Raw genomic sequence first — 14,225 nt, 5'->3', positions numbered from 1 at the left:
CAACTGGGAGGCAATGACCTCAGTTTAGTATATTTTAGGAAAAATTCCCTTCACGTTCTTTGGACATTTACTCTGACAGGATGCTAGGTGCTTTTCTGATCAGACTTGTGGTTATTACTCTTCAAAATCACACTTTATTTAGCTGATGTGGATGAATAGCCTGCCTACATGACCACTATAACCCTAGGATGCAATTGCTGACAGAAAACCGAATTCTTTGATAAGGGGGAATAATGCAAGGACAAGAGACAAACATCTGAAGAAATCCAAATTGTAAGAGCTAAAATATCTCATCTTTGGGTGACAAATATTGTTCTGAATTAAGGTGCATCCTGCCTGACTTGTGCAGTAAACCTCACAATTTCAAAGCTTTGATTTCTCTGTTGTGATTGATTTGATTTCATTATGTGGCTGGTTCAGGAAAAACATTCTTTCCTCATTTCACCAGCAGCTAAAGATTCCTGATTGAATGCAAAAGCATTGTCAATGTTTCCTTTACAGAACACCATGCATTTTTTATAGCTGGTATAGTTTTAGAGAGCCGTCCTGCATGGCTCTCTGACAGCAGGGATGAAATCCCAGGAGATGCAGCTGAGCGCAGCAGTCTTTCTGTTTACTGCTTACTTACAGAAATTCTCTCTAAGATACATTATGAGGACATGGCTGGGTCACCTAAACAAATCCACGAGCAAAACTCATATTCTAGCATGAAGTGAATTGTTACAGACCCAGTAGATTAATTTATAGCTTTCAGGCTGAACTTTCAAACTAACAAATGCTGAATATGAAACTGCTAGATAGGAAAAGCCAATTTGGTCAAGAATCTGGTTCAATTTAAATTTGTCTCATCCTCAGAGCTGCTTTTTTCACTGAATTCTTCCTTCTCCATTAAAATGGAGCTGGTCTCTTAAATTTAGAATTGTTTGAGTTTCCTCACCTTAGTTAGAAATGCATTGCACATTTTCTATTCACTGAGTGCAACTGTTCTGCTTGAATAAGCTGAGTACACTCACTCCTGCAACTGTGTCCCTTGGTTTTCTAGCTTTTTTGTTGTGATTCATTTATCTTGTTCCAATTTATAAAGTGCTTTCATAATACTGCATGCCTACACTAGGTCAACATATAATCTGCTCTTCTTGAACAGAGTCAGAGGCTAACTCCCTCCCAGCTCTATCTCACAATAAATATTTTTTGCAATGTAGAGATTTTACATGTCCCAGTATGCACATTTCCCAACAGAGATCCCAGACAGAGTTAGGAGACTGACACACATGATAGATATTCCACTGTCTCCAGAATCATCCACTGCTTTCATCATCTTTTTGCACCATATTTCCCTCAACATATGAGAAAACACACATCAGTATTCACTCATTGAACCCCATATGGAGACAGGCCACCAGTTTGTGGTGTTGGTTTGTAAGCATCACGGACAAGAAGGGTGGTTTCAGTAACATGCATGAATCCACATACAATACAAATGGGTCTGCCAGGCAGTCCTGGCTGCCCTCTCATCTGGTCCAGAAGCAGTGGGATTGAAACAGACTGGCAGGACCACACTGAAACTTGTGCTGTTACTGCTTAACCTCTGTGGACCCAGAAAATCAGGCCAAGGCTCACCTCTCACAAGATCTTCATTCATTTGCATCATAGATTCACGAGTTAATATCAAAAACATTAAGAACCATTCAGGTTTTCTTCTCTTTTCATTCATCTCATCTCTGAACACCAAGGAGGCTGAGCTATTATTGCTGCTGGAAAACTGTTCATTTTTTTGCTGACCAGAAGGATGTAGAAGACCTCAGCAGAGCAGCTAGGTATGGTTCTGACAAATAGTCCCATCTTTTCCCTGAATGATACATTGTAACTGTTGAGGAACACTTATATTTTAATCAGTAAAGAAAATGAAATGTCTGACCTTTCCATTTCCTGCGCAAGCTTACAGACAATAGAAAAGATAATTAAAACTGTGAATTAGAACTCGCAAAACAGTGCCATTTCTTTAGCAAAGAGAAATAGCTGTGTAATAAAGGTCACTTATCAAACAGTTCTAGTTATTAAATCTTTGCATTTAGCACTGAAGTGGCTTCACAGAATCAAAGGTCAAATCATTAAATAACAAAATCAGCCAGAATTAGAAAAGGTCACAAGCAAATCCAACTAAAGTAGGTCACAAAACATGATTCTCTTCCGCACAGGATTTAATTATTTGGAAAATTGCTTACTTTCCAAATTTGACAACTCCCCCACCATTTCCAGCGTATCCACCAGGAGACTGAAATTCCAGCTACAGAACCATTTGTATAGGTGAATTTCCTGATGGCACAGATCTTGGATCACCAAGTTTCCCAGCCACAGCCCAGTACATCTGCTGAGGTCCATGTGGGGATGATCTCAAGCCAGGTCTCTGAACCACAAAGTAACATCTGGACAGACCAGACACACACCAAGCTCTGGTCTCAGCTGAGACTGCCTGATTTACTCCTCAGCTGGACCAAACCCAGCTCAGGACCTCTGCAGATGGAATTTCCACTAATGAAAAGCTGAATTTCTCTGGCGGCTGCTTAGCACTATAGACTGGCGGTGCGCTCTCTCCAGCCACCAACTCTGTTCCACTCTGAATCCCACAAGCAATCACGCAGATAGTTGGGAAACTCAGACTAAACTTTCTCAATTGTTACTTTAACAATATGATTGTAATTTTGTAAATTGGACGCAATGCCCATTCACTACATAATGAGGCAATTATTAGCAGCTTGCCACATATTAATTTGCTCCTTTAATGTTGAAACAAATGAGATCTTTTCTTATAATCATCCTATTTGAGTGAATTCTAACAAAGCCGATTGAACAAAGCTCCAGAGAGACTTTCTTTATTTCAATGCCATTTATTCTTCCACTCTTCTTGGATGTCTTTAGAGTTTCAGAGGATACAACATTTATAATGATGCCAATAGGGAATAGATTTTGCCTTTATTCTTCTTGATGTTCTTTTGAGGTTTTTGAAATGAAAGGTACAAGAGAGGCATTAACCGTCTGGCATTGTTTTTATTGCTTTCCTCTACTTTACAAGCAAAAAATGTACTTTAATTTTTCCTGTGTTTCAGTGATTAAACAAGCTGGTTTTATCTACACTTACTCAACTTCTTCAGACCTCTGATTGGGAGAAAAGACTTGCCAAGCTTCTCTAGGAAAAAATTCAGCACATTAAAAGAAAAGAAAGATAGTATTTGTGTGTTCACACAGCAAGTACTACCAAATTCGTACAGCACTGTATATAACTTACATTATATTACTAACATCAAGCAAAAAATGATAAAAATTATAAAAACGACAGGTCTGATTACTCTGAGTTTGTGTTTGTTCCCTCTTCCCCCCCCCATGGCAGTATTGTGGATTTTTTTACCTTCAGCAGTTGATTTTGGCCCTAGCCCTCAGCATCACATCCCAGCAAACATCTCTGTCTTCATAAAATTTAATGTTAAGATTTCATAAAGATTTTAACATTTTGACATTATTTTGAAATAAGCCCAACGTCAACATGCATCCATTTCCAAATAAATAGAATATGATCTGCTTCTTCATAAGACTGTTCCTGAGACTCAAGTGCCTGGGATATTTTATTTAGATGAATGTCACTGATATGTACATGAGTTCTAGCAGAAAGTTTTTATATAAATTGAATGAATTGGAAGGGAGTGCATAGGAGGCACATAATGGGACTAATCTTACAGCAGGAGACTGAATAAATAACCATGTTTGAAAGTCTTTCTATATACACTGACCCAGTTGTTAGAGAACTGTTTGATTTGCAGCTCCTGTTACAGCTCCTTAAAGGGGCCGTACCAGCCCTTTGCTTGAACAAGTATCTTGTGGATTCCTCATGCCAGTGGTAACAAGACAGAAAAACAAAGGAAGCTCGGACTTTGAGCAGAGGTTGAAACTTGTAAACCAAAGTCACCCACCCCATCTAAACTTTCAACCAGCAAGTGTATTTTTGAAACATTTTAGCTTTCTTTCTCATGGAATGAAAAATGAAACCAAACCAGAAACTCAAACCTTCCAAACACAAATCACAGTGCAAAGTGATGCAGTGTCATCTTTCTCACTTTTGAGACGGCTCCTGACAACTCCATGCCAGCTCCTACCTCTTTCAAGATACAGCACAGCAAATGCTCACCAGAATGTTGTTGATTTTGCTGCTCCTATTGGGAACAATACAGGCAGCTTTGAAACATAGCAAGAATTAAGTATATCACATGATACAAAGACCTGAAAACCAAATGCCTCAAATATATGTGAGAAAACTCTGAGTAGAAAGAATCAAGAATATAACCTATAAAGAATAAAACCAGGTCTTGTTATGTATTTTAAGTGTTTTCCTCTACTTTATTATAAGGCAAAAATGGAGAAGTCAAAGATCAAACCTCTCATTATAATCTCATAAAACAAAATTTACTAAAATCGAATAAAAGCCATGTCCAGCTTGATCAAATTATCTTAACTTTCTATTTTTCAAAAACTGTATTTAATGATTTTCTAAAATACAGTTAAAATGCTCCTCCAACTGAACATTTTGCTTTATTATGAAAAGGTGAAAGAATGGGAATTAACATTAACAAAACAGTCCCTTTCACTTTTTTCATTTTTCCTGATTTTCAGCTGAAACTTTATGGGAGCTGACACCTTTTAAATAAGCCTACACTAGTATTTTCTTCTGAAATAATAAACTATTGAAACACTCTTGATAGCTCTATTGGTAAAAAAGGCTTAAAAATACAAAGGTAGCAGGGAATAAATAAGAACAGGAGAAACTGTTCTGCCTCTGCATTGAGGGTTAATGAAGGAAGGAAGCTGCCAGATTCAGGGCTTCAAGTACAACAGAAAGACCTGGGAGAGGCAGAGCTCTGGAGGACTGATGGTCAACAGCTCTGAAGGACTTAGGGCACTGACAGAGAGGCAGGTGAAGAAAGTTTTGCCCTAAGGCATTTCCTGAAGGATGTGAAGACCTGTCCTGCATGTGCACTCTCAGTCAGTCTGCAGAAGACCCATTTTTGTTTGTGTCTCAGGTGCCTGGCAAACTGCCCTGTCCCTAGGCAGGACGGCAGAAGGGACGTGCTCTGACATGAATGTCACAGAAGGGGGAGGAAATAAATGGAAAGAACACACAGAAGAGAAGAGAGAACAGAAAAAATTTCAGACACCTATGAAAGGGAAGAATATAGTTTAGTGTTAAAAGGGAAACATGTAAAGGGAAGAAGGATTTGAGAAAAAAACTGATATACATAGCTGAGAAGATAAACCATGATGTTTGGGAATGCAATCCAGCAAAGAACCAAAATTCCTGAGGTTACAAACTAACTGTTGTGAAGAAAACTTAATCAGACATGTCAGTCAAATAATTTAGGAATAAATAGGCAGAGAGAAAAGCTTTTGTCCTTTACACTGCAACTGCCCCAGTAGAAAACACGTGAAAATGGATATGTTCAGTCCAGCATATAGTACTATAGTTTGTAGGTAACCAGCAACCCTGACATCCCTAGGCATGCAGATGTCTGCACCTTCAAATCCACACAATGAATACCTCTGAACTAGAAGAAAAGCAGAATGATCTCTGGCATATATATTTAAAAAATCAGCATAAAGAGACAAGTACACCCAAGAACATATGTAGAAATGCTCCTGTCAAACACTGTTGAGGACTGAATTGCTATGGAAGGGAGGCAAACTCCATCATGCACACCCTACGCAGACAAGTTCACGAAGCAGGCACTAAAATAGCATTCACTCTGAAAAACAGCCTATGAAAAAATTAGCTTCACAGCTGAACAAAATGGAAAACCAAACAAACAACATTGGTTCTAGAGTATTCCTGACTTCATCCCAGAGGTTTAGCTGATGACCATAAATAACCAAAATGTTTGTGACACTTCATCTATCACCCATTTACAAACATGCAGGGTTTAAAATATCATGACTTTGTAATAGCTCAAAAGCCGGGAATTCTTCCAACCAAATACTGCTTGCTGAATGCTGAACCCAGTAAGTCATTTATCTTAACATCCACCACATTGTTCACCTGCTCTCAGTACTACGTGATGACTCTTGAATTTTGTGCACAGAAGTTACTGGAAAAACACCATGTAAACCAGACACCATCCATCAAACAGTATAAACAACTCAGATCACACAACACAAGCTGATCCTAACAATGGCACCCCTTTTGTCACTCTGCTGCAGAACTGTATTTGCAACATTACATTTACTACCAGCAAAACATGTCACTTGATTCAGCAGGTTGTTGGTATCATAATATTTAACTCTAATTTATCTTCTGCAATTCTCTGTATCACATTTCTTTTCTGCTCTTTACATTTAGTATAAGGAGGCTAACAATTGTTTCTTCTCTATACAGACATATTTGCTCAGCAAACAATACAAACCACCAGGAGGTAAAATGTCACAACTCAAGGAGACATAAAAGGGAGGAATGTCCTGTTAGCACATGGGCTGAATAGCAAATGAATCTTGGTACAAAAGGACAAAAACAATTTTTCACACCCAGTAACATGTGTGGCAGCAGAGCAGAGGTAACATGTAACACATTATCCTTCCTTACAAAGTGGACTCTAGAAAGACATCCTTGACAGCAACCAAAGCCAAAAGAACTCCATCCACAAAAACTGCTTGTCCTTTGCAAGTAATAGTAAGTATCTCTGCAAAAAAATTAATGGGAATTCCTCAGTGAAGACGCCTACTGGAAGACTATGTCTAAGGAATTCTCTGTCACATATGGAAAACAAGAGTTGCTCTGACCGCTGACTTTAATTTGTATTTAATATAAATACCCGCAGATGGCGGTAAAGTATATAATGTATACAGCAGATTTGTTCCAAGTTTGCTTTCTCTAATAACCTCCTATTATCAGCACTCACCATTAATCATGGACCATTATCTAGGAACTTAGTTGGCTGAATCATAGATGCAGTAATGCCTGTAAGGCCTCTAATCTAAATACATTTGAAAAAATTAGACTCACAAATAAACTAGGGGACTTCTAATATGAAGCTTACATCTTATTTCAGGTCAATTTATTTGGTATTTGATATGGGGAAGCAATATCAAGGTAGGCAGCAAAAACTGTCAGAAAAACTTCCTTGTATTAACCCCCCCTCCTTCTTTCCCATGAAAACCCACCTAACATGCTGGAAACCTAACCTCTAATTTATTTTGGTTCCATGCTGTCTAGACCTATTATTAAATTTTGTCTCTCTTGGTGGTCTATCTGACAAATTATTTGTATGCATGGACGGAAAGTGATAAGCTAAAAAGTTAATTATCCATTTTTTCTGAAATTAAAAGAATTATAATATCCATGCCAGGAATAAGAATAAGGCTTATTACAATAGCATTAAAACCAGTGGCATTTTTCATTTGAATGAAGCTTATTTGAAAATAAGCTTTAAGAAGCTTTTTAAGTCCAATGTTTTTAATTGCAGGATGCCTTATCTAAAAGAGAATACACAGTTACTTCTGGCCACATTTATTTGCTTTCACTGGTACACAGGCAATATTTGCAGTACCACCCTATGACTGTCATCTATGAAAATGTTTACAATTTTCTCTAAAAATGTAATTTCAAATTAAAATTTCACTTAGAAAGTCTTAGTCCAAAAATTTAATTGTTTTAAATATCTTCTATTTTAAAATCATAAAATCCTTTCAGAAAGATACAGGATTAAATAATCATTTTGTCAGACACCTTAAATTTCAAACACTATGGCAATGGGCACTAGGACAAAAATTTAAACTGGATTAGAAAGTTCTGCTTAAGTTATTAGGCAGATGTGTTTTACGTTTTCTTAAGTCATTAAAGAAAGCCACTGAAGCATAGCTGCATATTTTAAAACTTTGAAGTTTAAGGTCTGTTTCAAAAGAAAAAAAAAATCACTGTACGTATACTCACTTCTGATTTTTTTTTGCATCATTGCCTTTGTGCATATGTCCACTAAGCACCTTTTAATTAGTGCAGATTTCATATAGACAACAGTCTGAATCATGGACAACACCTGCAGTAACTCGGTAAGCGGAAACTCAAGTGGAAACCACTGGGGTTAAGTGACTTGTAAATAATGGAAAGATCCTTCTGTGTCAGTTCTCCTATTCAGGGAGCTCGACAGCACAGCTTCTGCTCCTGCCACATGCCAAACAGCCCCATTTACCCCTCACTTAAAAGCCTTTACTGGAGAAAAGCGCCTGAGCTCTGCGGCCTCTGCCAAATCTTACTGAAGTCAAGGGCCTTGTGCAGGTCTGTGCATCCTCAGCACAGAGCTCAGAACCAAACCAAGGCCCGAGGTGCTGAGTAACACACACACACAAATGAGCTGGTAAGTTATGAGGTGAAACATGCTAGAAGCAATTGCAAAACAAAATCTTATTAAAAGATGAAAATAATAAACCCTATCAATCTTTTCTCCACTACATAGTCTGGCCTGACAGTGACATAGTTGCAAGATACAAACAACACTACTTCCAAAATTGCTGTTTATAATCATATAGCTCTTCTAGCTATAATTTAAATTTTTAAGAGAGAAATTAATTTTTAGTCCTTCATACATCTTCAAAAGAAAAATACCACTGCAACATACCCATACGCTGACTTTCTGGGTAAATCTATGGCACATTGATTGCCTCCATTACAGTTAAAAGTAAAACTCCCACTGACATGACTGAAGACTTCATGGAGGCTTCACCTAAAATAGGAATTTTAGGAAGAGAAATCTGGATTTGCAGTTCATGGATGGACAAGATTACAAAATCATGGTGCTACTCCTTCACCAGGGCAGCAGCAGAGGCCTTTCAGCTGTGATTCAGCTTCAACCCACGAAAAGGACGCAGAGTGCTTTCTTGATATAAGTTACCTACTCACAAAGCCAGAACACAGGGCTCCTTCTCTGTGTGTGAGCACACATACTGATGTTCTGGGCTGGATGGACTTCCCTGGTCCCTGCTGAAACTGTTTCCTGCCCCAGGTCTATCTTTGGGATGGAAGTCTTGGAGGCCGTGTCGGCTTCCATGCTGGCATCAGATTCTGATCAGATACATTTCCACTCTGCTTGTGAGTGCACAGAGCTTGTGTGGGTTTTTTTGTTTTGTTCTTTTACACTGTTGGCTTTAATGTAGCTTGCGATTCCTAATGTTTCCAAGGACTGTAATGACAGCAGGATCTAAGAAACTTAAAAAGGAACCTTAAAGGTCAACACCTAAGCTCATCAGCAGCTCTGTAACTCACACTGATGCAGCAATGACTACCATGGCTCTGACAAATCAGGTTCTTGGGGAGAGCAACTTGAGAAAGAAAATCAGTGCCCTCTGAGAGCATCTGCCTGCTGTGGCTTGCTGGCACTATGAATACAGCAAAATACATCTCAGCTGAGGGCCTAGAAAGAGAAGAGATCATGGAATACTGAGAACTGCCTTCTAAGCAAACAAGTTGTGCCTCTCCTTTCATCCCCCTTCTGGAGCAATGCAGCTCCATGCTGCAGGCTCTGTTGCACCTCAAGCTACCAACAGCTCCCAGCTGCACACTGGGAACTAAATGGGAAGCTCCACCTCACTGCCATAAAGCTGGTGTGAGGGACTCGGGGATGCAGGTGAGTTAAAGAAAAAAAAAATCAGCTGAAGTCAAATAATTATAAAATAATCATCCAAAGGAAATGAAGAGCTGTCCAGATTACAGCTTATGCTGAGGAAAAGCATAGAAATAACATTTCTTCATTTCTATGGACAGTATACAAGAGAAAACTTTTCCATACTCAACGTTAGCTCTGTGTTCTCGTTCGCTCAGTGACTTTGAAAAAAGCGCATACATGTACATATGTATTAACAGCATCAAAAGGAGCAAGTGAGAGCGCTGGAGGGTCTAGATTATGTATTAATTTAATTCTAAGAAAATATTTACAAAGCAAATGTGCGAGTTTTGGCATCCCCTCTCTCTGAGTCATACAACTGTAGAATTATAGATGCAGCATGAAGAAGTTTGTGTGTCTGTGCTCAGCTACCCCATCATACATGGTGTCAGACATCCACAGTGTTCTCATGGCTACAGAAGACCAAGGCAGATGAGCTGAGGAAAAAATAACCTGATGGACTATATATATCCCATTAAAAAAGAATCCTTTTTTCAAGAAAAACACTTTTATGACAGAGGGCAATTAAGCTTTGAAACAGGTGCCCAAAGGAGTCTTTGTTCCTGGAGATTTTCAAAGCTTTAAGAGGCAGAGACCTGACCTAACCTTGATGTTAGTCCTATTTATAGTTGATATTGGACAAGACGGTCTCTAGAGGTCATTTCCAACATACTTTTTTCAGTAATTCTATAGTTCTATCACTATGAAGAACCAAGGGGTAGCTCAATGAATTTTAATGAAAAAGACAGCACACATTTTTAATAATGAGGACTATTCAATGTCCTGGGAAAAATTTTTAGAAATAAAAGAACTCAAAATGACAACAAAATATTGAAAATTGAATAATTAGTGAAAAATTATTCTTTTTTTTTTCTTGTCTGTTCTTGGTTCTTTCCACTGCCTGTCACACACAAAATCATACAAAATACAGCAGGAGAGAGAAACATTCCTAAAATGAAAATGGGCGAAAGATTTGATCTTCATGTCCTATGAGAATCCTGCACAGAACCTACACCTTATTCCAGAAAAAATACTATTAGGCACAGCTACAAGACTGGAATCCAGAATGACCACAGGTACATTCCAGCTGGTTGTGGCACAGGGTATGGGCAGGGAACATGGTGCAATTTCTCCCCTGGCATGTGTGAACCATCACCCGGATTGCTGACATGACTGTGTCCAATAGGCCATTACTTTGTAGGTACTTGTGGAGAAAGCTAAGTTTATTGAGTCTTCCTCATAGGTCTACTTTCTAAGGCTGTTAGCAGTGAATAGAAAGTGATAAATACCATGCCATACCAGTAGATCAGTGCTGGGAGATTTTGTTACTCCTTTTAGCTCTACAAACTGACAGTGGTGCCTTCTTCACTAGCACTGGGACGTGGCTGAGACACAGAAGTGGTGGCTCAACTGGACTCCAGGGAGAACAGGGATAAAAAGAAAGAAAAATCCCCACTGATCCAGAATGAACAGGTCATTTTCAGAACAGAAATCTAAACTGCTACCATGTGCTAGTGTCCACTGAGCAGTAAACAGTGGCTTCACAGGCTGAGACAGGAGGGAGGGATGAGGAGGAGAGCTATGTTCTAAGAAATCAAATGTACATTACAGTCCAGATAAATGGGGGAAACTCCCATACCATCAGACCTTCAAAATTCCATCTATATAACAGCAGAATTACAGTGGCTACAAAATGTAGGATACTGAAAATCAATTCTGAAAAAGTGTATCATAGGTAAATACTGTATTTATTCCCTCCTCTTGTTTGCAGCAGCAAAATAATTGCTGACTCTGTCACAAGACCCTTGCAAAAATCCTGCAGACCCCGTTTTTCAAAAGAGCAATAATTAAAAAATAAAGTCCTGTGGTGCTTTTTCTCTATAAGCCCTGTTTATGAATTCATAGCACAGCATGAAGGTTATTAAAATCCCATATGTGAGAACCACACACGGCACAAGGAGATATGAATTGGCATTCCAGAGAGATAATGCTATCTAATGGGCAAAACAAGGAGCACGACTCCATTCTTCTTCAGAGTACACTTGGAAAGGGCAAAGCATCTGGCTGCTGCTCATGGATACCTGACTAGACACAAGACATTTCTTCTTCTTCCCTGTTCATTAACAAGTTAAATGTGAAGATCATGGCTCTTACCTTGCCTCGACATTCCTAGGACACCCTTCTACCCACAAACCATTTGATGGGGGGATTAAATGCTATTTGGGGTAACCCAGATACAGTGACTATTAAACACATTGCTGTTTACTTCCACATCCACGCATTTCAAATCAAAATGTAATGAATTGTGGAGATAACCAATACACCTCACAAATTCTGGAGTACTGCCTATCTGATAATATAATTATTTTTCCAAAATAATTCATTTATTTCCCATTTTATTGTTGAAGCAAAACAGTTAATGCTGTGCTTTTTTAATGCCAAAACTGTTTTGATCCCACATAGCACAGAGCTATTTTGAACACTATCAGCAGCTGGAAAAGCTTCAAGAAAAAGCGAGAACAACTGTTTTTGAAAGAAAGTTTATGGAAAAAAAAAAACCCAAACTGACAAAGTAAAAGTACAGACATGCACAAAAAAATGTCCTCACTTTCCAAATACTCTGAAACTTTCTTAAAGAGAAAACAGTCCATGGTTCTAAAATCCTTGAGTCAAATTTAATGCATAAAACATACTCTACTTAAGGACACTGATCAAAGGTTGGTAAGGCTGTTTCCCTGCCTTGCATGTATGATCAATCAGCCATCAGCAGAGAGACCACAGGTGTCTGATGGGAGTCATCACTAATGCCAGAGATGGAAAGCACTCCAAAGTAGGAAAGGCAGGATCTGCCATGAAACAACAGGAGACAGAATCATTTTCTGGCAGGATTAAAATCCATGTGCTTGCTCAGTACTCTGCCATATTGCTGAGGAAGGGTTTCCTTCTCATCCGTATCCCTATGATCACACAGCGCTGCTCAGCCCTCACTTGAAACACCATTGCTAAAATTCAGAACGTGGATGAGAGCTGTAAAACTTGCATGCAGATATGAACTTTCTCTAATTTCAGGCCTGTTCAGGTTCAAGATTCTCATTTATACCAATTATACTCTTTCAGCTGTACCTTCCAATCTTGTCTCTGTGTGATAGGCCCCATCAAAATATCATACTATCAGTTTCAGCTGTGGGATCCTACCTACGTGCCACAATCAACATCGCTGTCAGAAATTATAACCTCTATCAATATTTTAGAGATGCAAAGGAGGGAAGACAGGGAAAACAAATTAAGTTTCATAACTAAAATGAAAAATCCTTTCCCTCTAATGACTCCTGCCTTCCAAACTGTCTTTCTTTATGCATGAGACAATTTGACTTGGGATTTGGTTCCTGACTAGGCTTAGCTACATACTTTGCAACGAGACACCCACAATGAGAAATAAATAAGACATAGCAATAAAATTATGTAGCGTGCCATGCCAAATAGAGAAGGTTATCCTTCCAATCACCCTCACAACTAAAGCTACAGTCAGGTATTTAATACTGCTCCACAAGCAAGTGCTCTCTCCCTTCATCTTGCCACTTCATTTCTGCCAAGTCACAGAACAAAATAAATATCCAACAAAAAAAAAAATCTTCTATCAGTCTTTTGAGTACTTTTGGGAGAGAAATCACTTAGAAGTGATGTGTCAGGGCACCTTGTCTTCTTCTTTCTCTCTCTTTCTCAGTCGAAGGACGGTGTTAAAAAAGCAAGAGCACTTTTAAGTGCTGTTTGGGGCATAAAATCCCCTGCCATCCATCCCTCAACTAGGAAAAATTTTGAAAAAAGCACTTAGAAGTCTCTTTTTGTTTCCATCCACATGATTCCTTTTCTTGGATGTGGTTTGAAACAAAAATAGAAATGAAATGCTATTTTCACTGTTTTGAAGTTCAAATCAGGCATGTCTCCTCTAACTTCTTCCATTTGCGTTTTCTCTGTAGCAAATATCAGTTTTGGTGTATACTGTATTCTATTTCTCTCCCTTTTTAATCTCAACATCCCCCTCCCAAGTAATGAGATTATAATGCTATAATCTTATTCTGAGCATAACCTTTGATTTCTATGGATTTCTATTCCAACAAAGATACATCCTTTCTGCTGGCCAGATGTCAGCAATATAAACATTTAGCTAACTTAATTGATGCTTTAACTTCCTAAAGTGGGGCAGCCTTCAGTGACAATGGCAGTCATCTCCAGAGCTACAAGTCACAAATGTGTGCTCAGTGGCAGCAAAATCACCAATACAGGTTTTAGCAACTAAAAAAAGCAAACATAATCCTGAGACATACATAAAGGGCTTTGAAATAATCTTTTCACTCTGTTCAGCAGCACTGATAGTAAATTCAGTCTGGGCATTCAACTTCAGCACAGATTTGGATCTGTTGCTGCAAAGCCAGAAAAAGCAAAAATAATCATCCATGCCTTAGAAAAATTAAACAGCAATGGAAGGAGAAGAGAAAGAAGAGAAGAGAAGAGAAGAGAAGAGAAGAGAAGAGAAGA

General features: G+C 38.6%; 1 protein-coding gene across 6 annotated transcripts in view; it reads right to left on the bottom strand.

The window, feature by feature from the left end:
• The window catches only part of ST6GALNAC3 (ST6 N-acetylgalactosaminide alpha-2,6-sialyltransferase 3), a 220,681-nt gene that overhangs the window by 77,683 nt on the left and 128,773 nt on the right, over window positions 1-14,225 (bottom strand). The gene's annotated exons all lie outside the window — the stretch shown is intronic.

This window comes from Motacilla alba, chromosome 8 (assembly GCF_015832195.1).
Source record: "Motacilla alba alba isolate MOTALB_02 chromosome 8, Motacilla_alba_V1.0_pri, whole genome shotgun sequence".
NCBI classification, from domain to species: Eukaryota; Metazoa; Chordata; class Aves; order Passeriformes; family Motacillidae; genus Motacilla; species Motacilla alba.
This window is presented reverse-complemented; position numbering and strand designations above follow the sequence as displayed.